The sequence below is a fragment of the Acomys russatus genome, chromosome 18 (genome assembly GCF_903995435.1).
Source record: "Acomys russatus chromosome 18, mAcoRus1.1, whole genome shotgun sequence".
NCBI classification, from domain to species: Eukaryota; Metazoa; Chordata; class Mammalia; order Rodentia; family Muridae; genus Acomys; species Acomys russatus.
This window is the reverse complement of record NC_067154.1, coordinates 59,776,782-59,801,986: the sequence shown is the minus strand read 5'-3', so window position 1 is coordinate 59,801,986 and position 25,205 is coordinate 59,776,782.

The following is a 25,205-nucleotide window of genomic DNA, read 5'->3' as shown; positions in this document are numbered from 1 at the left end:
TCATAGATGGAGAAAACAATATATTCCATGACAAAACAAAAGTTTAAATAGTGCCTAGCCACAAATCCAGTCCTACAAAAGAAACTAGAAGGAAAATTCCAACCCAAGGAGGCTAATGTTACCCAGGAAAATAAGGGAAATAAATCACTTCACATCTGCAAAATCAAAAGAAAGGAAACACACACACACACACACACACACACACACACACACACCACCACCACCACCACCACCAACAACAACAACAACATAAAGAAAAAAATAGGAACCAACAACCATTGGTAATTCATAGCTCTCAATGACCTCAACTCCTCAATAAAAAGATACAGGCTAACACAATGTATATGAAAACAGGGCCCAACATTCTGCTGCATACAAGAAACACACCTCGGCAATAAAGATAGACATTACTTGATAGCAAAAGGTTGGAAAAAGTATTCCAAGGAAACAGACCCAAGAAGCAAGCTGGAATAGCCATTCTAGTATGTAATAAAAATAGACTTTCAACCAAAACTAATAAAAAGAGATGGGGAAGGACATTTCATACTCATCAAAGGAAAAATACACCAAAATGATGTCTCAATCCTGAACATCTATGCCCCAAATGCAAGAAAAATTACTAAGGCTTAAATCACACATAGAACCCCACGCATTAATAGTGGGAAACTTCAACATCCCACTTTCACAAATAGACAGATCATCAAGACAGAAACTAAATGGAGAAATAATGAAACTCATAGACATCATGAATCAAATTGACCTAACTGATATCTACAGAACATTTCATCCAAACACAAAAGAATATACCTTTGTCTTGCCACCTCATGGAACTTTCTTCAACATTGGTCACAAAGCGAAACTCAATAGAATCAAGAAAATTGATATAACCCCTTGCATCTTAGCAGACCACCATCAATTAAAGCTGGAATTCAACAACAACAGAAACAACAGAAAGCCCAAAAACTCATGGAAACTGGACAACTCTCTACTCAATGACATTTGGGTCAGAGATGAAATTAAAAAAAAAAAAAAAAAAAAAAAGAAATTAAAGACATCTTAAGAATTCAAGGAAAATGAAGGCACAACATACCCAAACTTTTGGGACACAATGAAAGCATTAATAAGATGAACATTCATAGTACTAAGAACTTATTTAAAAAAATTGGAGAAAACCCATACTAGCAACGTAACAGCACACCTGAAAGATCGAGAACAAAAAGAAGCAGAAACATCCAAGAGGAGTAGACAGCTGGAAATAATCAAACTCAGAGGTGGAATCAATAAATTAGAAACAATGAGAACAATTCAAAGAATTAATGAAACCCAGAGCTGGTTCTCTGAGAAAATCAACAAGAAAGACACACCCTTAGCCAAACTGACTACAAGGCAAAGGGGGAGTATTCAAATCAACAAAGATGAAAAGAGAGACATAATGGTAGACATCGAGGAAATCCAAAAATCATTAGGTCTTACTTCAAAGGCCTATATGCCACAAAGTTTAAAAAGCTAAAAAAAAAATGGACAATTTCATTGATAGCTACCAATTACATAAATTGAATCAAGATCAGGTAAACAAATTAAATAGTATGATATCTTCTGTGGAAATAGAATCAGTCATCAAAAGTCTCCCAAGTTAAAAAGTCCAGAGCCAGGTGGGCTCAGTGCTCAATTCTACCAGACATTCAAGGAAAAGCTAATGCCAATTCTCTTCAAACTATTCCACAAAATAGAAACAGAAGGAGCATTACCCAACTCATCCTATGAGGCCACAGACACCTTGATACCTAAACCACAACAAGACTCAACAAAGAAAGAAAATTTCAGACCAATTTCTCTTATAAACATTGATGGAAAAATACTCTATAAAATACCCACAAACCAAATGCAAGAACACATAAAAAATACCATTCACCATGACCAAGTAGACTTCATCCCAGGCATGAAGGAATGGTTCAATATATGGAAATCCATCTATTTAATCCATCATATAAAAAAAAACTGAAAGGAAAAAACACATGACCATCTCCTTAGATGCCAAAAAGCATTAGATAAATCCAACACACATTCATGTTAAAAGACTTGGAGAGACTGGAGATACAAGGCACGTAGCTGAACATAGCAAAGGCCATATATAGCAAGTCTAGCTAACTTCAAACTAAACAGAGAAACTTAAAGCATTCCATGGAAATCAGGGACAAGACAAGGTTTCCCACTCTCTCTTCAATATAGTACTTGAGGTCCTAGCTAGAGCAATAAGACAACTGAAGGAGATCAAGGGGCTACAAATTTGAAAGGAAGAAGTCAAAGTATCACTATTCATGAATGTTTGATTGCATCCATAACTGATGCCAAAAATTCTATCAAGGACTTCAACAAAGTGATTGGATACAATATCAACTAAAAAAAAAAATTCAGTAGCTCTCCTGTATACAAATGACAAATGGGCTGAGAAAGAAATAAGGGAAACTATACCTTTTACAGTAGCCCCAAACCCCATAAAGAATGCTGTAACTCTAACCAAGCAAGTGAAAGACCTGTAACAAAAAAGTCATGTCTCTAAAAAAGAAATTGAAGAAGATATCAGAAGATGGAAAGATCTCCATGCTCGTGGATTAGGAGGGTCAACATAGTAAAAATGTCCATCTTACCAAAGGCAATTTATAGATTCAATACAATTCCCATCAAAACTCCAAGACAATTCTTTACAGACCTTGAAAGATCAATTCTTAACTTCATATGGAAAAAACTCAGATATCTAAAAGAACCCTGTATAGTAACAGATCTTCTGGAGGAATCTCCATCCTGGGTCTCAAGCAGTACTATAGAGCAAAAGTAACAAAAACGGTATGGTACTGGCATAGAAATAGGCTGGTTGATCAATGGAATTGAATTGAAAACCCAGAAATAAACCCACATACCCATAGACACTTGATTTTTGACAAAGAAGCCAAATCCATTCAATGGAAAAAGGATAGCATCTTCAACAAATGGTGCTGGCCTAACTGAATGGTTATGTGTAGAAAAGTGCAAATAGATCCATATATATCACCTTGAACAAAACTAAAGTCCAAGTGGGTTAAGGACCTCGAAATAAAACCAGAAACTCTAAATATGTTAGAAGAAAAAGTGGGGAAGAGCCTTGAAGTCATTGGTACAGGAAACAACTTCCTGAGCAGAACACCAATAGTTCAGGCTCTAAAATCAACAATCAATAAACGGGACGTCATGAAACTGAAAAGCTTCTGCAAGGCAAAGGACACTTTCAACAGAACAAAGCGACAGCCTACAGACTTGGAAAAGACCTTCACCAACTCTACATCAGACAAAGGGATAATATCCAAAATATATTTTTTAAAAAACCAGGAAATTAAATTCCAACAAATTTAATAACCCAACTAAAAAATGGGGCACAGAGATAAACAGATAATTCTCAACAGAGGAACTTTGAATGTCTCAGGAACACTTAAATGTTCAATGTCCTTAGGTATCAGGGATATTTAAATCAGAATGAGATTCTATTTTACACCTACCAGAATAGCTAAGATCAAAAATTCAAGTGACAGCAACTACAGATGAGGAGGTGGAGAAAATGGAACACTCCCTTTTCTGGTGGGAGTGCAAACTTGTACAACCACTTTGGAAGCCAATCTGTTGCTTTCTCAGAAAACGGGATAATGCTGCCTTAAGATCCAGCTATAACACTTCTGGGCATATACCTGAGACAGACGCTTCACCATACAAGTACATTGGCTCAACTACGTTCATAGCAGCTTTATTTGTAACAGCCAGATTCTGGAAACAACCTAGATGTGCCTCAACTGACAAATGGATAAAGAAACTGTGGTACATTTACACAATGGAATACTATTCGGCTATGAAAAACAAGGAAATATTGAAATTTGCAAGCAATTGGATGGAATTAAAATTAATCATCCTGAGTGAGGGAACCCAGACCCAGAAAGACACACATGGTATATACTCTTATAAGTGGATGTTAGCCCACCATAGATGACCTCTGAGAGACTCCACGCAGCGGGGGAGATACCAGGATTCACAGCTGGTCTCTGGTTGAAGCACTGAGGGTTGTGTGAAGGGCTAGGAGGGGTCAGAATCTCCACAAGGAGACCATCAAGACAATGCCAGGGGATCCGGACCCAGAGGGGCCTGCACAGACTGATGCTCCAACCAAGGACTTTGTAAGCAGAGAACCTAGACCCCCCCTCCCTGCTCAGATGTAGCTGATGGACAGTTCATTCTCCACATCTGGGAGGGGGAAAGAGCTGGAACTGCCTTTGACATGAACTCCGGTGCCTGTGATTTTTATCACTGTCCCTTGGTGGGGCTGCCTTGCAGGCACACAGAGGAAAGGGATGCAGGCTATCCAGATGAGACTTGATAGAATGAGAGGTCAGGTGGTAGGGGAGAAAGGCTCTCCCTTGACAGAGGACTAGGGGAGGGGAATAGGGCAGAAGAGAGAGGCAGTGTGAGATCAGGAGGATAAGAGCAAGGGATAATAATCAGGATGTAATGTGAATAAATTATAATAAAAAAGAACATAAACATATTTTATTCAACAGATTACAAGTATAACTAAGCGATGTCTTACTATGAAAAGCTTTAGGTAGTACCAAGGCCTCAGTTTGAACTTTGACCCAGATTGTCATGACTTGGAATACGTGCCAGACAACACTAGACGCTTGATCGTGTAGTATTGAAGGTGAGAATCTGGCTTTTTTCTCCCCAGAGAAAAGCAAGTTTAAACGAAGGTCACTATATACACAAAGATAAACGGCACAGCCTAGAAAGGCTATGGGGTGTACATCTAGAAAGATGTGTGACACTTTCAACTCTGCTCTGGATCCTACCTGATGTCAGAGTTGATAATCAGCACATAAGGGGTCTTGGGCACCAGGGACATTGATGGTTTGAGTGAGAAATGCCCCCCAAAGGCTCCCGTATCTGAACGTGTGCCCCACAGTTGGAAGCACCATTCGGAAATGTTATACAACCTTCAGCAGGTGGAGCATTTCCGGAGGAAGTATGCCACTGGAAGCAGGCTTTGAGGATTTCTAGCCTGATCTCACTTCCTGCAGAGCTTGGATCTGGGGTGAGGCATCTGCGTGTATCCTTCCTGTTTCCTGGGCTCTGAGTGTGGTTCCTAGGGGACTGTCATGGGACCACACACAGGGGCTAGTGCCCAGGCTTCTTTTCTTTCTCTGAATTATCTTTATTATTTTAAGTTGTGTGGGTGTGGTTGTGTGGGTGTGTCTGTGTGGGCGTGGCTGTGTGGGCGTGTCTGTGTGGTGTGGCGTGCTGTGGGGGCAGTGGTCTGTGTGAATGTCGTGTGGGTGTAGGCATGTCTGTGTGGGTGTGGTTGTGTGGGTGTGTCTGTGTCTGTGTGGGCGTGTCTGTGTGGGTGTGTCTGTGTGGGCGTGTGTCTTTGGGTACAGGTGCCCATAGAGGCCAAAGGTGTTGCATCCTCTAGAGCTGGATTTACAGGCAGCCATGAGCTACCTGATACGGATGCTGGGATTCAAACTCAGGTCCTTTGCAAAAGCAGCATGCGCTCTTAACTGCTGAATTACCTCTTCAGCGCCACAGGCTTTACTTTTATTTTTTTCAAATGAGCACTTTCACACACAATAGATCCCAAATAAGGCCTAAGAAGGGTCAGCATGAAGTTACAGGGAGGGGCTGTGGGCAGCAAGTGTTGCAGCTGTAAATCAGGAGGATGGGCTCTGCATGCAGTGAGCCCCTTACTTACGAGCATTTAATGTCTTCCTCCGACACTGTGGAATACATTATTTACTCGCTGCAGGAGCCTTGCCTTCTGCCCTTCTCCTGGCCATAAAAATAATAGCCAATGTTTGTGTAAAATGACAAGTGAGACAAGGCAAATATTACACCTGTGGAGTGCAAATCCACCCACGCTCTTTTTGATCCCTTATCACAAGGGTCTTTGGATGAGCCAGAGTGAGAGGATTTAGTTCTGTTTCCTTATCAGAGCCAATCGCACAGCAAGCAGGACAAGTAAGTAAACACAGCTTGATTTCAGAGGGCAGAGCAGAGCCTCTATCCGAACTCTTATCCTTTGCAAAATCTGTCTTCTCTATTGGTCTATTGTGTGATGCCAAATGCCACCCTTGGAAATATTTGCATTTCAAGGTATGGCAGAAGTTGAAGGGATGGGATACGTCTCTAATTATATAGCTCGATACTAGTAAGTCGGTGGTGGAACTTTTGGTGTCGCTCAGCATCCAAAGAACTGCTCACATCTTCTGCATAAAATGAACAGTATTTGCATATAACCTACACACATCTCCCCTCATCCTATAAATCATCTCTTGATTACTTGTAACACATAGTATAATGTAAATATTGTACAAATAGTTGCTGAATGACACTGCTTAGAGAGTAACAGGACAAAAAATAAAGGTTGCACAAAATTTAAAGTTATCTTCAGTCCGTGCTTGGTAGAATCCAAAGATTCAGAACCCACAGATAAGGGGAGCAGATTTTGCTTACTTCGCCCTGTAGACTGAATTGAGGATGCTGGACCACCATTTGCCAAGTGTGGGAAAGCAGTCAGACTCTACTTGGATCCTAATGACAGGGAGAATCCCTTTCAGATCACACGTCACATGTGACCACTGTGTTCTGCCGTGGTTTTGTTGTCTTCTCATAAGTCTTCCATCTGAGCCAATGTTCCTAGCATGGCTCGTGATGAAAAGCACTTGAGTAGCCGTTTAATGAAAGGCCACTAATCTAACACAACACCTCCTGTGTCTCCTGTGCCTGCTCCTAGGAATAAATTAACCAGATGGACTCTGTAGGAGCCTGGAGATGACTTTTCTAGAACTGTGCTCTAAGGGAGCATATGCTCTGATCTGGGGAAAGAAACCTTAGACCAAGGCTAATGAGTCATCAGTGCCCAACATCCATGGTGAGAAAAAGGAGGAGCAGAGAGACTTGACTGCAAGGTCCTGAAGTCTGAAGAATATTTCAAATACTTCATCTTAAGCAGTGAAAATTTGTGACTGTCTGCAAAAATGTAGCTTTTGTTCTATAAGCAAGTGGTTGCTTTACTCAAGGGTGCCCCATCGCAATGTAGTTGGGTGGTACCTCCCTTGGGCATGGAAGGTTTCAGACCCAACAAGGAAGTACATATCCAGGAATTCTACCAACCCATACCTTATGAGCTAGCCTACTGAATGTCAGGAACAGGCATGTTTTTAACAAAAACAAGAACTTATTTCCTAGGATATGGACTGCTGAAAATGTGATCGCATTGGAAAGGTTCAGGATTCCCCAGATCCCCACACGAGTAGAAATGTTTTAAGAGGCTCCTTCTCCAGTCCCCATGTCCTACAAGAGGAAAATACAAAACCCAGTGATGCCTGTGGCCTGTGTGCCTCAGCAGGACATGTACACTTTCCAGCTGCCACCAGCTGGAAGGGTCTCTAGTCTGAATACTGTCTCTAGCGTGCTATCTTGAGTCCAGCAGAGCCTCCATACAAGTAAGGCTGGACTGTTTAGAAGGGCTATAAGCCCAACTGACTGTTGGGACACTCACTCTGCTCATCGCTTTTACCTGCCGGCTTGAGGTTTCTTTACTCTATGACTTACAACAAACTCTTTGTAATTGACTAACGTGATTTGTTCAATGGTTACTCTTTACTCACCTCAGCCATTTTCAGTAGGGCCTATTCCTCACAGCACAAGGCTCATCGTATTATACACCCTGTGGGCGCCATTCCGCATAGAAGAGCCTGTGCTGTCATTTTATAGGGAACAGAAGCTTTGAAACCTTGAGGAGGTAGCAGCATGGAAAGTAAAGAGAACACTGAGGGCATCTGACCTGGTCCTGCCTTGTCACCTGTGGTGAAGTTTTTTCTCTTTGGTTGCATTATTCTCAGCTCTAAAAGCAAATAGGTGAATAGCAAAATCTCAAAGTTTCCGTCTGGTCATCAAGGCCAACAATTCACATTTCCTCAGAGCACAGGAGCAAATAGCTCTTTCCCTTTCTTTGACAAGTCACAAGGAAGGCATTTCTGCTTCAACATCATCACCTCAACTATGGTACCACATTATTGGAGGTTGGTGCCATATCTTGGTAAGCATGTGAATTTATTTCATTTATTTTAATTAATAACACAACATATATTTATGAGATGCAAGACGATGCTTTGATATTTGATGTTTGTATACATTGAGAGCTAATTAAATCAAACTAATTAAATTTTCATCATCCCAGATGCTTTTATTTTTTTGTAGTAAGAACCCAATATCTATTTTTATAAAAATTGTAACTTACAATATGTTAACATTACTTATACTGTGCAATACATCTCTAAACTGCATTGATCCTGCTGAAGTGACTCGTGTACCTTTGAGTGACATCCCTTTATCTTGCAACCCCTTTACCACCACCCTTGCTGGCCACCATTGTACTTTTAAGCACTACAAAACTTGACATGTTTAGATACCACACATGAGTGCAATCGTACAGTCTCTGTCATTCTGTGCTTCGCTTCTTACGTTTAGCGCAATGCACGCCCTTCGCGTCATTTGCAGGTTGTGTGCTACTCTGTTAGTTATTCTTAGAGCAAACACCTGTAAGTAGGGACTTCAAGAAGGTGCTTTATTTAGCTCTCTTTGCAAATCGATAAGGCAAGACACCAGAAGTAGCCTTGATGTGGCGAGAACTGCAAGCTGAGGGCATCACAACGGAAGAAAATAGTCGTGTGACCCCAAAAGGAAGCAGAGAACAATTCCAAGGTCACGTTTGGAAGGGTGAGGGCTCAGAGGTCCCAGGAGGGTTTCCTTAGTGTCTCTAAAGGCACTTGGTTACTCCTGTGGCCCCAAGACTTGCCAAGAGCTTTCACGTTTAAACTGTCTTATCACCTCTCAGTCTGTCTGAGTGACACACTTGATCTATATATAAAGCATGAGAACACGAGGGGAGTTCCAGACTCCGGGCTCAGGGGATGAACTTAACTGAATGTCTTCCTTCTTGTAATTGGGAAAAAAACCCACAGATGTTGCTTTTCTTGCGTGGGAAATGGAGATGAGGAAAAGAATGGGAGGTCATTTAAGGTAGGGAGCTGAGGAATGGGGCAGAGCTTTCCTGAGAAGAATACACATGGTGTGGTGAGTGTGGGTATCACAGAGTGTGGGGTTTGTGGGGGAGGAAGCAGGAACCACGCACAGGAAAACTTTCTTGGGGGCCACCCCTCTTCCCATGGGCACAGAGCCTTTACAGAAGCTACAATGACACATGCTTGTTGACCTCTTAGACTTGAAAGCAGAGAGCTCCACCCCCCCCCACCCCCACAAAAGGGAAATCTCCCTGTCCCAATGTAACCAGTTTCTACAAGAACTATAGCTTTTGCCTGGTTTTGGTTCTTCTTTTACAGATTGACATTGGACACTCAATAATTTCAGAGTGGAGAGAGGGCGGGAGGAGGGAAGGGAGGAAGGGAGGTGGGAGGGAGAAGAGAGGGAGAGATGGAGAGAGAGGAGAGAGAGGAGAGAGGGGGAGACGGAGGGAGGGACAGAGAGACAGCAAGACTAGCAGTGTGCATTATCACTTACAAAAGCTTCTGAAAGTGGCGTTAATCTCCAATGCCAGAGCTGGGTAGCAGGCAGTGGAAGGCAAGAGGCTGGAAGCCCAGGGCTCCCCCTGTCAGGGGGAGAGACCTGGAGAGAAGCAAAGGGAGATATTAGCAGGCTGGCTGAGAGTCACAAAAATTCAAATATGCACTTTTCTGTCCCCGTAGACCCAACAGTTAAAGGAAGAGTGTTGGGAAGGCCTGTTCTCTCTGGCATAAGAACTCTTCCTGTATTTTAAGTCTGTCTACTGGGAAATCTGATTTCAGCAACTAAATCATGAAGGAGATGGCTTGACAACTCCTGAGAATCTCATCTGCTCCCTAACTCCACTCCAGAGAGACAAACTTATTTATTCCATCAAGACCAAACATTTCCACCAGTATAATAATGTTGAGATCTCATAGCTGGGTTATCACACTTTGGGGGAATGTCTTCCAGGGGCATAATTTTAGGGAGAAAAGCATGTTTTTGCTTACTCTTTGCAACAAAATTATGTATAATTGCAGGGCCACTGAGATGAACTTTAGTTTCATAAAAATGGAAATACTGTGTAAACTCTGTACTTCCTCAATGGATCATTAAAATAATCACTATTTAAACTTGGATTAAGAAAATAGATTTAAAGTTAAAGGATAGTTAGGAAAAAAAAAAACGGAAAGCATGACCTACATTATGCTTAAAAAATTTAAATATGTCCATATGGGAAAAGTAAAAAGTTTAAAAACAATAACAGAAAATAAGTCAACCACCAATTGGTCAGCAGGTGCTCCTGGATGCTCACATGGTCTATTTTTCTTTGTGAGGTCCGCCTAATCTAATTCTCCAGACAAGTAGCTGGGAAGTTCTGGTCTCTGACTGTGAGCCCCGTGTTTCACGGTGCCGTCAGTGGATGGACTATGACCGTACAGCACGCAGCACAAGCAAAGCAGCCAGACACAGAGAGGTCCTCGTGATTCCTACCAAACGATTGTTAAACCCATCTCATCTTCAGACGGTCCGTGTCGGGTTCTGACAGCCTTCAGTGTGTTGGTATAGGACATGAACCTCCCCTGAGGGAAAACCAGGCAGTAGCCTCAGCAGGAGGCCTCCGGCCTCAGAATCTCATCGGCATCCTCCCTGACGCACAGCCATCCGTGACTGTGTCCTGTGGAGCTAAGGTATATAATTTCTGATCCTGACTCGCATTGTCACTTACTCTGCAGCCGTTAACAAACACTCCTCCATGTCGAGAGTGCGGCCTGGAGGCTATGGACTTTCTTTTCATCTTTCCAGGCCTCACTCAAGAACTACACCTTCTCTGACGACATTTCGGACCTCAAAAGGACCCAGTCCTCCCAGCAGCCTGTTCCTGTCCCACTGTCCTTTTGTCATGCACACTGTAAGAGTGTTAATCAGCACTCTCCGTGTTTCAGAATCTATCTGAATACAGTACAGACTCTGAGACTAGTCTGGAGATTCAATTTCACTCAGTCTGAGATGAAATTTTACCACCGACTGGACCCTAGAGCCTCGTCAAGGTGAGATCCAGTTTTGACAAGGAGGTGTTCACAAAGAGTTGCTAAATTAATACACCGTTGTATGACTCAAAAAAAAAAAAAAAAAAAAAAAAAAAAAAAAAAAAAAAGAATCAAAAGATGTCTGCCTCAAAGCTGATTGTCCAATTCCTATAATAAAATAATACATTTTGGCTAGCTTAGTTTCCAAGTTTGCTATTTTGGTTATAAAAATAGTTTTCATAATATTCATGAAATGAAGGGAGAAAGAACACAAAAGGCATCGGTATGTGAGGGAGCATGATGGGAAGAAGGTCTCCCGGTGCATGACGGGATGCAGTGTTGTGTGAGGGAGCATGATGGGAAGAAGGTTTCCCAGTGTATGAAGGGATGCAGCGTTGTATGAGGGAGCATGATGGGAAGAAAGTCTCCCAGTGTATGACGAGATGCTTGCCTTCTTTGCTTCCATACAATGCTTTCTCACGCTCCTGCAGCTCAGTCTGCAAGAATTTGAGCTGTTGGTGACCCTCAGGTGAATTTCTGAAAGATAAATCAGAGCCCAGATTAGAGCAAGCACTACACACTTTGTACCCAAAACTCTGAAATCAAGATCAAGAATACCTAACGGAATATTTGAGGAATGAAAAGTAAAGCAAAAAAATCAGATCATTACTAAATGTCGTTTTAAATGTGGGCAGCTGTAGCTATGGTGGTATGTTTAACTGCACTGAAGCCTAAGGCAAAAGAAAAAAAATCAGTAATACTGATCTCAACTTTATTGAAAACTTTGATACTATGTTCTTTACAGATTCCTGCGTTTATCTCATTGTTTAATATATTGCATTAGGTAGAACTTATCGGAATTTTGTTTATCTTACTCACTGCGGTGTTTTGTACTCTGCGTTGTTACCCCTGTAACAAGGTTCTCCCTGATTTCTGCCCGTCCTCCCATGAGACGGATACTTGAACGCTTCCCTGAAATTGGACTCCAGTTTTGCCGATTGAGCTAAGAAAACATACAACCCCATTAATTCCACAGGATGATGCTGACCAGAAATCCCTCCAGCGCAGTCTTCTAAACCAACATCTACGCTGATGGAATTTGTTATAGTAGGAAAAAACGATTACTTTCCGAAGATGAAAAGTTTGCAACTGATTGGAATAGGATCCCCAGTGCCTCAGATTGCTTGACACAGACCAATGCAACCCCGCTCTTGGGGTTGCCTTTAAGAGGGGCAGAAATTGAGGAAGAAAATAATGGCACCATGGTAAGTACACCCAGTGTGTGTGGCAGCAGTGGCCGGACTCTCGGAGAGAAGAGCAAGGAGCCGCTCTACTGACAACCAACATCTTGGGCTCAGAACTTCAGGAGTTCAGCACTGTGAGGCGTTTGCCTAACAGTCCATAATGTTTGTAACGCTGAGATATAGTTAGGGCTCGAAGGCACAGTTTTTGAGTGTAGAGTCAAAAGTAGGAGGGAAAATACAAACTAGGGAGATAACTGGGAAGCAGAACACAAAAGGGTGTGCAAACAGAGGCAGGACAAAAGACTTCTCAAAGTAGTGACACCCTCTGGAATAAAACAAAGTGAATTGGTACAAGAAATTTACATAAATTCCTATGTGTTCTTGCCAGGGGAGTTAAGCCAGGAAGAGGGAGCTTGGAGGGCAAAATTGGCTGCTCTTACAAAGGACCTGCAGCAGCAGAGTCAGCAGTGAGAGCACAAAGCACACACAGGACATGGAAGTCACTGGGAGTGACATTTAGTGGCCAGAGATTGTGTCCTTGACACTGAGAGGTCCTGCCAGACTTTGTAAAGCAGTGAGGCTATGGCCAGAGCCAGAATAGTGACTCACCAGGTGGTCGTTGCCCTTGTATGTAGAAAGCCAAAGTAGTGTCTCGAGAGTAGAGAAAAGACACAGGGGAGTGGGAGGCAGGCTACCAAGGGCTTGGGGCTCAGCCTTGTCCCAGAACTGCCTGGATGCTCCATGCAGGGACGAACAGGCTGGGGTCTGAATGGGGAAGGCTGCCTTTGCTGAGCACCCAAGTGGAAGCATTGTAACCCTCTGAATGTGGGTGCTGGCAGGGCAGCTCTGGGCACAGAGGGAATCCGTAAGGCCCAATGTGAAGAGAGTTCTTGGCTCCAAGCCCTGGCACCCAGGAGAGGCTGGAGACCCATTCTTCCCTCACAGAAAACCAGAAGACTCTAATGCAGCATAATACATGTTTCCTAAGGGATAGCAAAGACGAGCTGTCACAGGAGTGACCTGTCCTGGGGAGGAAAAGCCACCCGCTCACAGCTACGCTTCAATGCATGGCTTCCGGTACAAAGCACAAAGTGTGGGTAGCGTGCATGCATTGCTGTATGCAATTCATTTTATCTTAGGGATGCACTCTAGTGATTATTTATAATTCCCAAAGAAATGACATGTTCTGCTCTTTCTTCCACCCCCACATGTTACTTTGGGTAAAATTTGAGGGGCATTAACAAGGAGACAGACTCGGAAAACAGCACCAACCTAACAGGCCTGTTATGTGAGCTGCAGATCGAGTGTGTTCTTGCTGGTATGGGGCATGTTAAGTTTCTGAAAGGCTTATTGTTAGCGACAACTTGTTAGCGAGTGGAGAATTTATAGGGAGGGTGAAAACTGTGTGGGGACCTTTGGGGTCATGTGGAGTGAAACTTCCAGGAAGAAATTCACTGTTGTGTGGCATACCTATACTGCCAGTTGAGTCATTTTCCAAGGCTATCCTACCCTGGCCCACCTGACCGCCAGGTTATGGGGCAAAAACCCTTGTGGAGCCCAGGGACCACATAGAGGTAAGTCTTACTTTCTTGGGTTCTCTCGGAGACGCTGGCAGCCATGCTCTGAAGTGTGTCTTTCTTTCCTTGGTGCCTCTCTCTTCCCTCTTAAGCCCCGAGTTTAAGCCCATATTAAAATGTCACTGTCAAGCTCCAGCTATGCCTCACTACAGTAGTTGACTAAATCTCTTGAACACAAAGGGCTCTTGTGAAGGCAAACCAAAAACAAGCCCCCACAGAGCCCACATTGTGTATGTGTGTGGGGGGGGGGCTGGGGTCGGAGGGAGGCTGGTGGGGCTGGGAGGCCTGATAGAGGGTGAGACAAGAGGACCAGACACAGCCTGTGAGGAAAACTGAGCTGGCAACTGACTGGGACAGGGAAGCCACCAAGATGACGCTAAATCAAAGCCCTTGAAAACCCTTGTTCCCAGGGCAGGTGGAGGGATGTAGACACTGGGCACAAGGTTGCCTCCACGCATGAGAGAGGCGCTCCAGTGCTGCACTTGACTACTACAGCGAAAGGTGACCCCCATAAGGCTGCAAAGATGAGGGCTTAGAGGTGACTGACATGGAAATGAGGGCGTAAATGTCATCATGAACCGCATAATGGCATAATAGAGTTTCTTTTCCCAGAGTAATAATAATGCACTTGAGAGAAGGCTTTTATATGAGTAAAGAGACCATTATTTCTGAATATTTAATGCAAAATTGCCATAGAATAAAATGATCATTAAATATGTAAATGCTATTTACATGTGCTTATTACTTCGATAACTCATCTCTTATATAATACGATCTCTGTGCCCTAATTTGTCACTTGGTCATGGGCTCCACAAATCAAAATCTAGGACAGCTTTACACAAAGAAAGCAAGTTGATGAAATATACACACAAAAATCTTTTCTCAGTGCCAGCAGTGGCTTCTGCACTTGGCCTTGCAGAAGAAAAGGGAGAAAAGACCGAAGTTTGCATCACACAAAGAACTGGTGTAATGCCAGTTGCTAAGGGGTTATTTGGATTAAAGTTAAGTGCAAATACCCGGTCTTCAGTAGAGATAAGCGGTTGCCATAGTCTCCTTTAACGCACTATTAAACCAAAGATTAAGACATCTTAAAAATGAGCCCTTTGTTCATCACAAATGAGCCAATTTTCTTTTTGCTCACGAGCACTGTTTACATTCTGTTTGTTAGTGTTAAAGGCAAATAAAATGAAAGCCAAGGTCTCTGAGAGCCCTGCCCCCAGTGCCCGGCTAAGATGCTCACTACTATGTGTTTCTTGTTCTAACAAAGGGATGAAATCTTGGAAAGGCATGTGCTGGTCTCACTCAGAGTTGCAGAGTCAGATCTGCGTTTGAATAGATTGCCAGGTGGATTGCTGCCACACTGATGGCTTTTAGGTGCACACGGGCAAGCTGGAGGTACATCTCCTAGAGTCTTTGCCCCTGAGAATCCCGAGTAGGAATTGGCTCAAAGGAAGATTTGTACAAAGTGCTAGGGAAGCATTGTCCTATATCCTTTTCAGTCGTTTTGGCTGCAGAGACATACAGACTCTTGTTCTTGAGGTCCACCTGTCTCCTCCTCTGTCCCACGCCATGCTCAGCTCTTTTTTCAGGACTGTCAGACATTCTTAGCAATTCTCAGGCTCGATCCCCACCCTCCTCACACACACACTGAGGCAAGCACGTGCCATAGACTTCTCCAGTCCCGTTGGCTTTTGAGATTTCTCTGAAAGCTCGGACAGGTCAGCTCTATTGGTTAGTGCAAGCTAAATTCTTCTAAGAGTTCTCAATGCCTTTTCCAGCTGGTTCCAAGTTAGATGAGAAGTGAGATTCAGTCCTTCTAATAAGCCCTGACTGCATCTTCCGCATGGTGTTCATGCTTTTCCAGAGGATCCCTTCCCAGATGCAGAAGCTCAGAGAACAGAATTAGGTTACATTCATGATGTTGTAAGTTACTCATTTTTAAACAAGTCCACTAGCTTATCTGAATAAATGGCGGGCCTTCCGGCTAACGTTGGAGGGTGCTGCACACAACTCGGGCGCTCTCTGGTGACTAGTGCCTTTTGAGGCTACTAGGACTCAGTAAGTGGGCCAGCCGCAGCCTGGCAAGTGGTGTAAAGCATCTTCAGATCGGTGACTACTTTAACCCCTAGGCACAAGAGGAAGGTGAACAGATCTCTCTGTGGAAGCCTCATCTGCATCCTTGAAAGCTTTCCTGGTCCTCTGTTGATTCTGTCTCCTTAGTTACAAGTATGAGACTCCAACTCTGGCCAATAGTAAAAGTACTGGTTTAAACATGTTTCCCTTTCTTAACTGACAAATTGGTTGGGTTTGTTATTGGAACTGTTATTGTAGAAGGCCACTGTCAGTAGAATTCTGATATGAGTTGATAAGGACTTAAGTCACATCCTGGCGACTGACTGGTTTTTCTACCTATTCCTCTGCTAGGCATTTCCCCCTTGTGTCCCCCATTTTGGGAAGAATTAGTTTCACTTATAACTAAAAGTATTTCATAACTCTTAAGTCCAATGAAACAAGAATGGAGATCCCATCTTTCCAGTCACCCAAGAAACCACTTTTGGGTGATCTCAATGGAAGCTGAAGGATTATATTGTGTCCCTGACCTGAGAAAGGGATGCACAGAGGTGCAGAAAGAGTCCCTGGCCTGCATCCGTGCCAGCAGTTGCAGCTGGAATAAAGGGTCCTTCAGTGTTTGGGGCAGGGTACCAGCAGGCACACACCACTGCCATGAACAAAGATACTGCCGCCTAGACATTGCCGATTAGACGTTTTGACTTGAATAAATAGGATGTCATGGCGTCTACATTTTAACTACATTAATGGTTCGTTGTTAAGATGTTAGTGCAGAAAAGCATGCAAAAGAGAAAAAAAAAATCCCAGTACTCTCCTACCAAGAGAAAATCATTGTAATTACGTAGACATGTAAACTTTTAGAAAGTAATTTTCTAAAGAGCATTTTTCCATATCATTAAATACACTTCCGTGATGTCCTTTTCAGTGGTTGCAAAACTTCCCGTTGTACTGGGCTGAATTGCATAACCCATGCTGCTTTTAGATTACTTGTGCACAAATCCCTGTGGTCATCTGTGATAGTTAGGACAGGGTAAATGCTAAGAGGTGAAGACTAGACATGAGTGAACATTAAAGCACAAATGTTTTCCAAATATCCAACATACTTTCATCCACAGTGTATTAATTTGTGCTTCTGATGAGATGGGGCACATTCAGGGCAGTATAAGTGAAAAAATTAGGGTTTTGTTTTTGTTTTTGTTTTTGTTTTTTTTTAAAGAAAGAAAAGAAATAGAAATGCTATGCTTGCTTTACCACAGACCAAAAGCAATGAGACAAATTAATCAAGAATACTTGTAGAGGGGAGGAAGACAGGTGGTAGATTTGATCAAAACGTTTATGTGCATGTTCTCAGACATAACCATCTTCAAAAAAACAAAGTAAACTTTTGGGTTTAAAAGAAACTGTGCACTTTGTGTCTTTGTTAGACACATGTCTTGTGCTTGTTCATTTGATGAATAAAGGCAATGGTGTTCCTGTTTGCTTGAGTCTTACTTTGTGAAGTTAAAACAGTTATCAATGTGATAACTTATGCCTTTAGATCACTGTTTTGTGAACTAAATACTCAGGCCACTTTCCCTTTTTAAGTTTGTTATCTGTCTTGATTCTATCAATGACTTTGCATACTAGGGATAGTATCAATAATATCATATAATGCATATAAAACTTTAATTAGTTTGGTGAATATACTTACATTGTTTCTAAATCGAAATTCTTATCTTCATGTTTTTCCATGACCGGTCTTTCCATTGTTGTTCCTTTGCTTTCATTGGTTTTCTTACAAATGCCTTCCTTACTCCATGAAGGCAGAAGGAGAAGGAAGAGCAGAGATCCCAAGCTCTGTTCCAGGCAAGCACATGGCTGGAAGGCTTGTGCTGGGCTCGGTTCAGCATCTGGCAAGGCTCGCAGCAATCACGCTGCCGCTCTTTCCAATGCCATACCCAAGGGACAAGGCGACAGCAACTTCCGATTCAAAATGATGTCATTTGCAATGCGTTTCCCATATGGACTTGTGTCTCTTTCATTTTGGCTCATTCATTTCTGTTAATATGTGTGTCTATGCTGGTTTCAGAAAACACTGCATAATAACCGTTGCTTGGTAGCATATTTTATTTTTGGCAGTGTAAAGGCCGTGTCTCACTATTTTGATCACTCTGAATCTGATGATTATTTTATTGTAACTCTTGGACGCACTGGAGAATCATTCTGTGAAGCCACGTAACACGTTTGGAGTTTTGTTTTTTAATTGGAATTTCTTCAATATGCTAATTACAAAATATTTTCCCATCTCAGAAATACCGTGTCCCTTTTCTGGGTGGATGCACTGGTCTTTTCAGCATCGCCACAGCTTTCTACAGAGGCCCGGGGAGCTCCAGACCTTGGAACTCCTACACTGCCAGGAGAAAGAGAATAGCTGACAGGCTCCCACTGTCGTCTTCTCTCTTAAAGAAAAGGAGACAATTTTCAGCCATGAGCCGAAGTGTTTTCTTTCAGGAGAATGGGCCAGAACTCACAATGGTGGAACGGGTCATTTTCTCCCACCTCAAAGCCAAGTCTCTTGGAGCAGCAGGAAATGAAATGGTGTTCACACTATCAATTACACCAGCTGTTTACCTAATGAACTCAGCTGCAGAGACCACCATGTTTAAGACCAAAAGAATGTAATAAGCTCTGGTAACCCTGCGGTAACAAGCACCTTGGCAAACTCAAGGTCTGAATCCGTGCGATTACAGTCTAGCTGCCAGGAAGGTGCCATCCCATTATTGACTTATAAAGCCATGTTATTTATTGGGATAATTATGCTGCTGTACCCTTCAGGGGCTCCGAATCAGAGGAAGTAAGCAGTGAATTCTCATTCATTCAGCATGTGAACAAATTTCAAACCAGAATAGATGCTGTCAAGAACCATTATACAGTGTGGCGCTGCTTTGCAGGCTTTCGTCCCTTCCCTTCAAAATTATAAGGTCTTAGAGGCCATTGTACAAACCAGTGGGAGTCTGGTTCTTCTAAGTTCAGAGGAACAAATTTTCGTTTTGTCAGAGCAATTTTGCCTGGAAATTTCACTCACCGCCCACAAGTGCTAGCATTTTGCCCTTGCATGCAGAGACTCTTTATAATAGCACACACACATTAAAATAATTTTTCACATGCATTCTATATAGCCCCGCAAAAGGCTATTATTATAAACGAGGAGATGGAGACTCAGAGTAGATAGCGGTGCTTCACCGGGGAGTATAAGTTAAACATTCTCTTTTTATTGAATATAATTTATTTGCTTACTTATTAGACTGGGCTCTGGACCCTTGAAGTTAAACGTCTTTATCTGTGGGCTCTTTACTGCCCCACTATCCTGCATAGATAGTCCCGGTGTGTGCTGAGAGTTCTTCATTGTCCACTGACAATGGGAAACAGAAGTCTAGAATCCAGGGACTGCTGGGGTCCATTCCAGAGCCAAGGACCATAAGCTTATAAGCCTGGACTTGTCATTTACTCCTGACCTCCATATTTTTTTCCAATTCACAAACATAGATTACAACGTTAAATAGTAGTAGTGTTTTACAATTTATTTTGGTAAGGATTAAGTGAAACTCAGCTTAGGAAAGGGGATTTGAAATAAATCATGAGGTATGGATAAAGTGAAATGCACCTTCTTAAATAAATGTTAATGAAAACCAGCTAGATCAGAAACAAACAAACAAGCAGACACCCACCTGTATTCTACAAGAAACGCACAGAGCAGAACTGCCACACAGTATTGGAGGGTCTTGAGGTTGCCTTAGAGTAAATTTCCATCCTCTTGACTTCCAGACTCAAAGCTTTAGAGCAGAGAAACTAATTATCAAAATAAAAACATTTAGGTTTGATGTTAATTTTCCAGGAAGAAGCAATGTAGTTAAGCTATGCAAATCTTTGGGCTTCAGTTTTCATTTTCTTTTCTTTATAATGATGATGATGGCGGTGGTAGTCTCAGGACTAGATTATCTCAGAATCCCAAGGTAGCTTCAGATCCTGAGCTCTGCATATAAGATGCAGAGTAATTATTAATGGGTGTGAATCAGGAATTTTACCTGCCCCTCAAGCAAACATTCTACGGCAGCTTTACAGTTCTTTTTGCTAGAGTTGGAGTTAGGAGCAACATTTATCACCAAATAACTCTGAATTAGTTGGCTTCCTCTCCAATGAGCACTTGAGCAGCCAGACTCTACTGTCCAGAGTCTGACTTGTTCACCTATTCAGAGAGAAGCAAGGACTCATGGGAAGGGTTGCCAAAAAGCATCCCAGATGAGCATCTCAGGTTAGCACACCTCATCACTTCTGCCCAGCGCTGGCTGTCACTCCTCCTGTACGTTTCCCTCTTGAAGGTTTCCAAAGCCTCAGTCTTCCTCTGAAATTCCATAGTGAACTTTGCCCAAAGGTGCGATTTCTCTGTCAGATCCTTGAGAAACCCACACCTGTTGTGGACCAGCTTCGCACTGGGGGGTAGCTTTGGGCTAGGGCTGTCAGCAATGAGAATAATACAGATTTCATAAGCGTTGGCGTCTCTCTGTGTTCACAAGTTCTCATATGATTTCCGTGAGTTGTTGTATCTTATTCTAAAAGCCCCAATGCTTCCTGGGGAAATGGTGAACTTGAGCAGGGTTTGCGATGGCGTTTTTTTTTTTTTTTTTTTTTTTTTTCTGCACCAGCAACGTCACTGCACCACGTGAGAAGCAGTGAGTTACAGACCCCGCGGAGACAGGACTCATACTCACAGTTAGAGAAAGCAAGCCCTTAGGACGTCCTTGAATTTGAGGGTGAGGAAGATGCCTCAAGGAGGCATTTTAATGCCAAAGCACATCTCAGAGCCACTAAATCTGTGAGAAAGATGATGCTGAAAGACAAAGACATTTTTTTTCAGTCATGGATTTTATAAGCTAAACCCTGGGGATTAGTTCCTTGCGATCTTAGTGACTTTTTCAATGAATAAAATAGTTTTACTGCTTTGTACCTTTACTAAAGACTAGGGTCTTGCAAAAGTTAGGTGGTAACAAAAAAATACTTGGCTTTGTCTTCCATGGTAGAAAATATACTCTCAAAATAATAACACTGGATGTGGTATGGCCAGGACTCTTCAAAAAGCGAAAGCAAAACTCTGAACTACACACACACACACACACACACACACACACACACACACACACACACACGCATGCACGCACGCACGCACGTGCACACACACACACACACACACACACACTCACACACTGTAAACCAAAGCAATCCCATCTCCACTGGAGCCCAGCACTGCCCCACACTCTCCTTTTTCTTTCTGTTAGTCAAGATCGGTCACTGCATGTATCCACCTATGTCTAAGTACTACAGGCAATAGCCCTCATGGTCTCCCATGGATGACAGGAAGCCCAAGTTCATGGTAAGCAGCGCCTTCAGGCCAAGCCTCTCTTGCTGCAGCCACAGCCTGTCCACTTACTTTTGCTAGTGGGCTGTCTTAGTTTTCTGGACAGCCATTGTAACAAAGCATTCTTAGAAAGCGTGTTAGTCCCTCCTTCATTATGATAAGTTGCAGAGTGTTCTGAGTCGCGTGACCAAGGATCCTGTTATCCTTCATTTGGCATAGGGTGTGAAGTTTCCCTTTTGTTCAGAAAGAATGGCATCACCCCTTTGTCCAGTGCATCCACACTGTCTATAGTACCCACTTTTGAATCATACAGAAGCATTTATTTTGGCTCCTGATTGTCTGGAGATTGGCTTCAGATGGGCTGAAACAGGGTATTTAATTCTACCTGCACTTTCAAGCACTCAGTAAAGGTCTTGGAATGCAAGGTAGCACTGTTGTACACCGGACTGCCATGCTTACACATAGAAGTGTCATTATTAGGTGCTAAAGTCAAGATGTGTGGAATTAGGATTTGATTCCTTTTGGAGAAACTTATGAAAGACGCATTTCATATGCCCTCCAGGCTTCTGGTTGCTGCTGACAAACTTTGGCGTTCCTTGGCTTCTGTGGTGACATCTTGGTCTACCTTCATTGCTTGAGTCTCTCTGTGTGCCTCAGTTTAATTCTCTCATCTCATGTGGACACCACAGTTACCGAATTATGTGCTCACGCTCACTGGGTGTGGCCTCATATTTTTGTTCATTTATTTTTTGAAGTGAAGTTGGTTTTTCCTAAGAGGCAGCTTGAACATAGGTTTAAGTACGAGCATCAAGAAAAAGGAAAAGCCCTTAGGAAAAGGACAATGTACACCCAAGTCATTGGGTCGAGGGACAGAGAGAGAGAGGGAGGGAGGGGGGAGGGAGGGAGGGAGGGAGGGAGGAAGGGAGAGAGAGAGAGAGAGAGAGAGAGAGAGAGAGAGAGAGAGAGAGAGAGAGAGAGAGAGAGAGAGAGAGAGAGAGAGAGAGAGAGAGCGTGCTCATGACATCTTAACCAGTGACCACCATAGTGGCCATGCTTCTGAGGCTGGGCATCAGGCTTTCACTATGTAAATTTTGAAGGGCACAATTCAGTCCCCAATGGGCCTCTATCTCCACTCCACGCTTGATTCTTTTGGTGTATGTTCACTCTTCTTTAAGGCTATTCCTCCCACTGAGGGGTTAGAACCTGCCACGTCCCTGCCATCGCAGAGCACTGTTCACCAGGCGGGACTAACTGCTCTTTCTATGCTGACCGTGAGCAGCACTTCCCGTGAGCTCACACTCTTCTCATCTCTACAAGAAAATCTTCCCGTGGATGTTGAGCTCCTATTTTGTCCTGCCTGACTTCCTCCCCTTGTCCTCCACACACTGCCTCAGCCTTCCTCACTTGCTCATCCCCTAACTCCACGCACTGCAGTCTGACATCCTCCCTCCTCCCTTCCCTGCTGCTCCATTAAGGACTGTGGACCACTTGGACTTTGCTAGATGCAACGACTGCCCTTTGACAGCATGTCCAGCTGGCTGGATTCTGGAAGGTTTTAGGTGTTTAAGGTTCTGCCTTTTCAGAGGCTTCTAACATAATGCTTTCTTTCTACTTCACTGACTGCTCGCCACAGTTTACTTTGCTCTTTTCCTTCAAAATGTCAGTGTCTCTCAGCACCTCTTCTGCACACTCCACACGCTCCAAGCTTTTGTACCACCAAAGCTCCAGCAGCCATCTGTCTGCTCTGACCCTCACACATCTCAAGTGAGCATGACTCTCTTCAGTTCCACATTGACATGGGTTATTACAAGTGGACATTGTCAAATATGAATCCGCAGACAGCTTAGATTCAGTTGCTCTACCTGGATTTGTCACATGTCAGCTGAGTCCGTTTCTCTATCTATGCAGGACATCTCAATTGGTGCTTCTAGTATTTCACTCCACATCTCAGCCAGACTCGATTTCTTTCTTACCTTTTCCTCTTCTACAAGTCACATCCAGTCAGTCCTATCCTTTAAATTTTCTCTTGTTTTTTTTTTTTTTTTTTAATTCTCCAATTCTACTTCTGGCAGTAGCTTTATTTCAGGCTATTAACATCATCGTCCCAGACTGTGGTGGTGACACTGACAGGTCTCCTTGCTGTAATCTGGTCCATTCACATCACAGCTGGTGACCTTTCTCGGGGTAATACAGCTTGCTCTCCTGTTAGAAGACATTGCCAGTGCCTCCAACTGCTCTGAAATAATTAAAACACAAACAGACATCATAGCATGGCATTTCAGTCAGTCCAGTACCCATCTCTGTTGCTGCTTTGATTGCCTTTCCAAGGACCCCAGGTTCCTAATGTAGCATCCTGGTTCTTTCACCCTCAAGACTTTGGGAGTGATGTTGCCATCCAGGCCTGGTTCTAGCTGGAAGCTCATAGCCCAAAAGCTGGAGCAAAAATCCCTCCTAAGTTGTCCCTATCAGCACACCCACTAGCTCTCCTTGCTTTTGTGTAGAAGGTGTGCAATGCATTCCATATGTATTAATATATTTCTAGGGGTGCAGGCGTTTGCAGTTTACATGTAAGGATGGGCTCTGACCACACAGCCCAAGGCTGGGCACAGCCAGTGTTAACATAGAGAATAGCTATTAAAGATAGCAACAAATCCAGGAGGTTTATAGGGTACAAATCCACATTCACGATGTTGTCCTGAGTGTTTTCCAGGTGTATTTTTCAGTTAAAGCATCAGATGAGCCAGATGAGGGAAAGCATGCCTTTACTTACAGCCTGTGGGAGGCTGAAACAGGAGAATCAACTTTGAGTTCAAATCCTGCCTGGTCTACACAGACATGGCTACGTGGAAGGACATTGTCTCAGTCCCCTCCAAGAGCAAATAAATGGAAAATGACACTCAAATAAGATTTACTTTTAAAAAATCAGAAGATTCTTGGAGTTAGCTTAACAAACATTTAAAATGTTTGCACTTTAGTGTAATATTCTTACACTTAACAATTTTAAGCTAAAAATTATGAAGAAACAAAGGAACAGCTAAAGATGTACAGCAAGTCTGTATGCATTTGTCAGTTGTTTATATACGAGTTTACATAAATGCTCTCGAGTCTTTCCAGTGTGAGTATCACAAAGTACTTAGAAATATTTCTACAGAAACTAACAGGGGTTTGTGTGTGTGTGTGTGTGTGTGTTTGTGTGCGCATGTGTGTGTGCATGTGTGTTTAAAACAGTACAATCAATAATCAAAACACTTTGACAGAAACCCAAACAAAGTTGAGGGTTCACATTACTTCACTTCAAGTCTTAATGTAAGGTTTTATTAATCAAGGCAGCATCGTATTGGCATAAGGACAGAAATAGACCCCGTGGAACAGAATTGCGGGTAAAGAATTAAAGCTACATGCAATCAATTGTTTTCCAACAAAGTTGTCAAGTAATTCAATGGGCAAAGGAAAGTGTTTTGAGCAGACTTGAAAAGTTGTATTATATATGCAACAAAAAGAAAAGACCCACAGCGACTGTTTTCCAGCACTCACAAGAATGATTGGAATATCTACAATAAGATTAAATTTAGAAAGCTCCAAGAGACAAATATTGAAGAATAAAGAAAATGAGGATCTGTTTCCAATCTACAATTAGGTAAAGATTTCTGAAACAGGGTACCGAAAACACCTCACTGTTAAAGAAAGCAAAACCAAAGACTAGAATTCATCACAATAAAGATTCTTTTCTCCGAAAGACCCAGACAAGAAAACAGACACATACAGTATGCATAGGGAGAAAATACTTGCTCTGTAATACTTGATAAAGGACTTT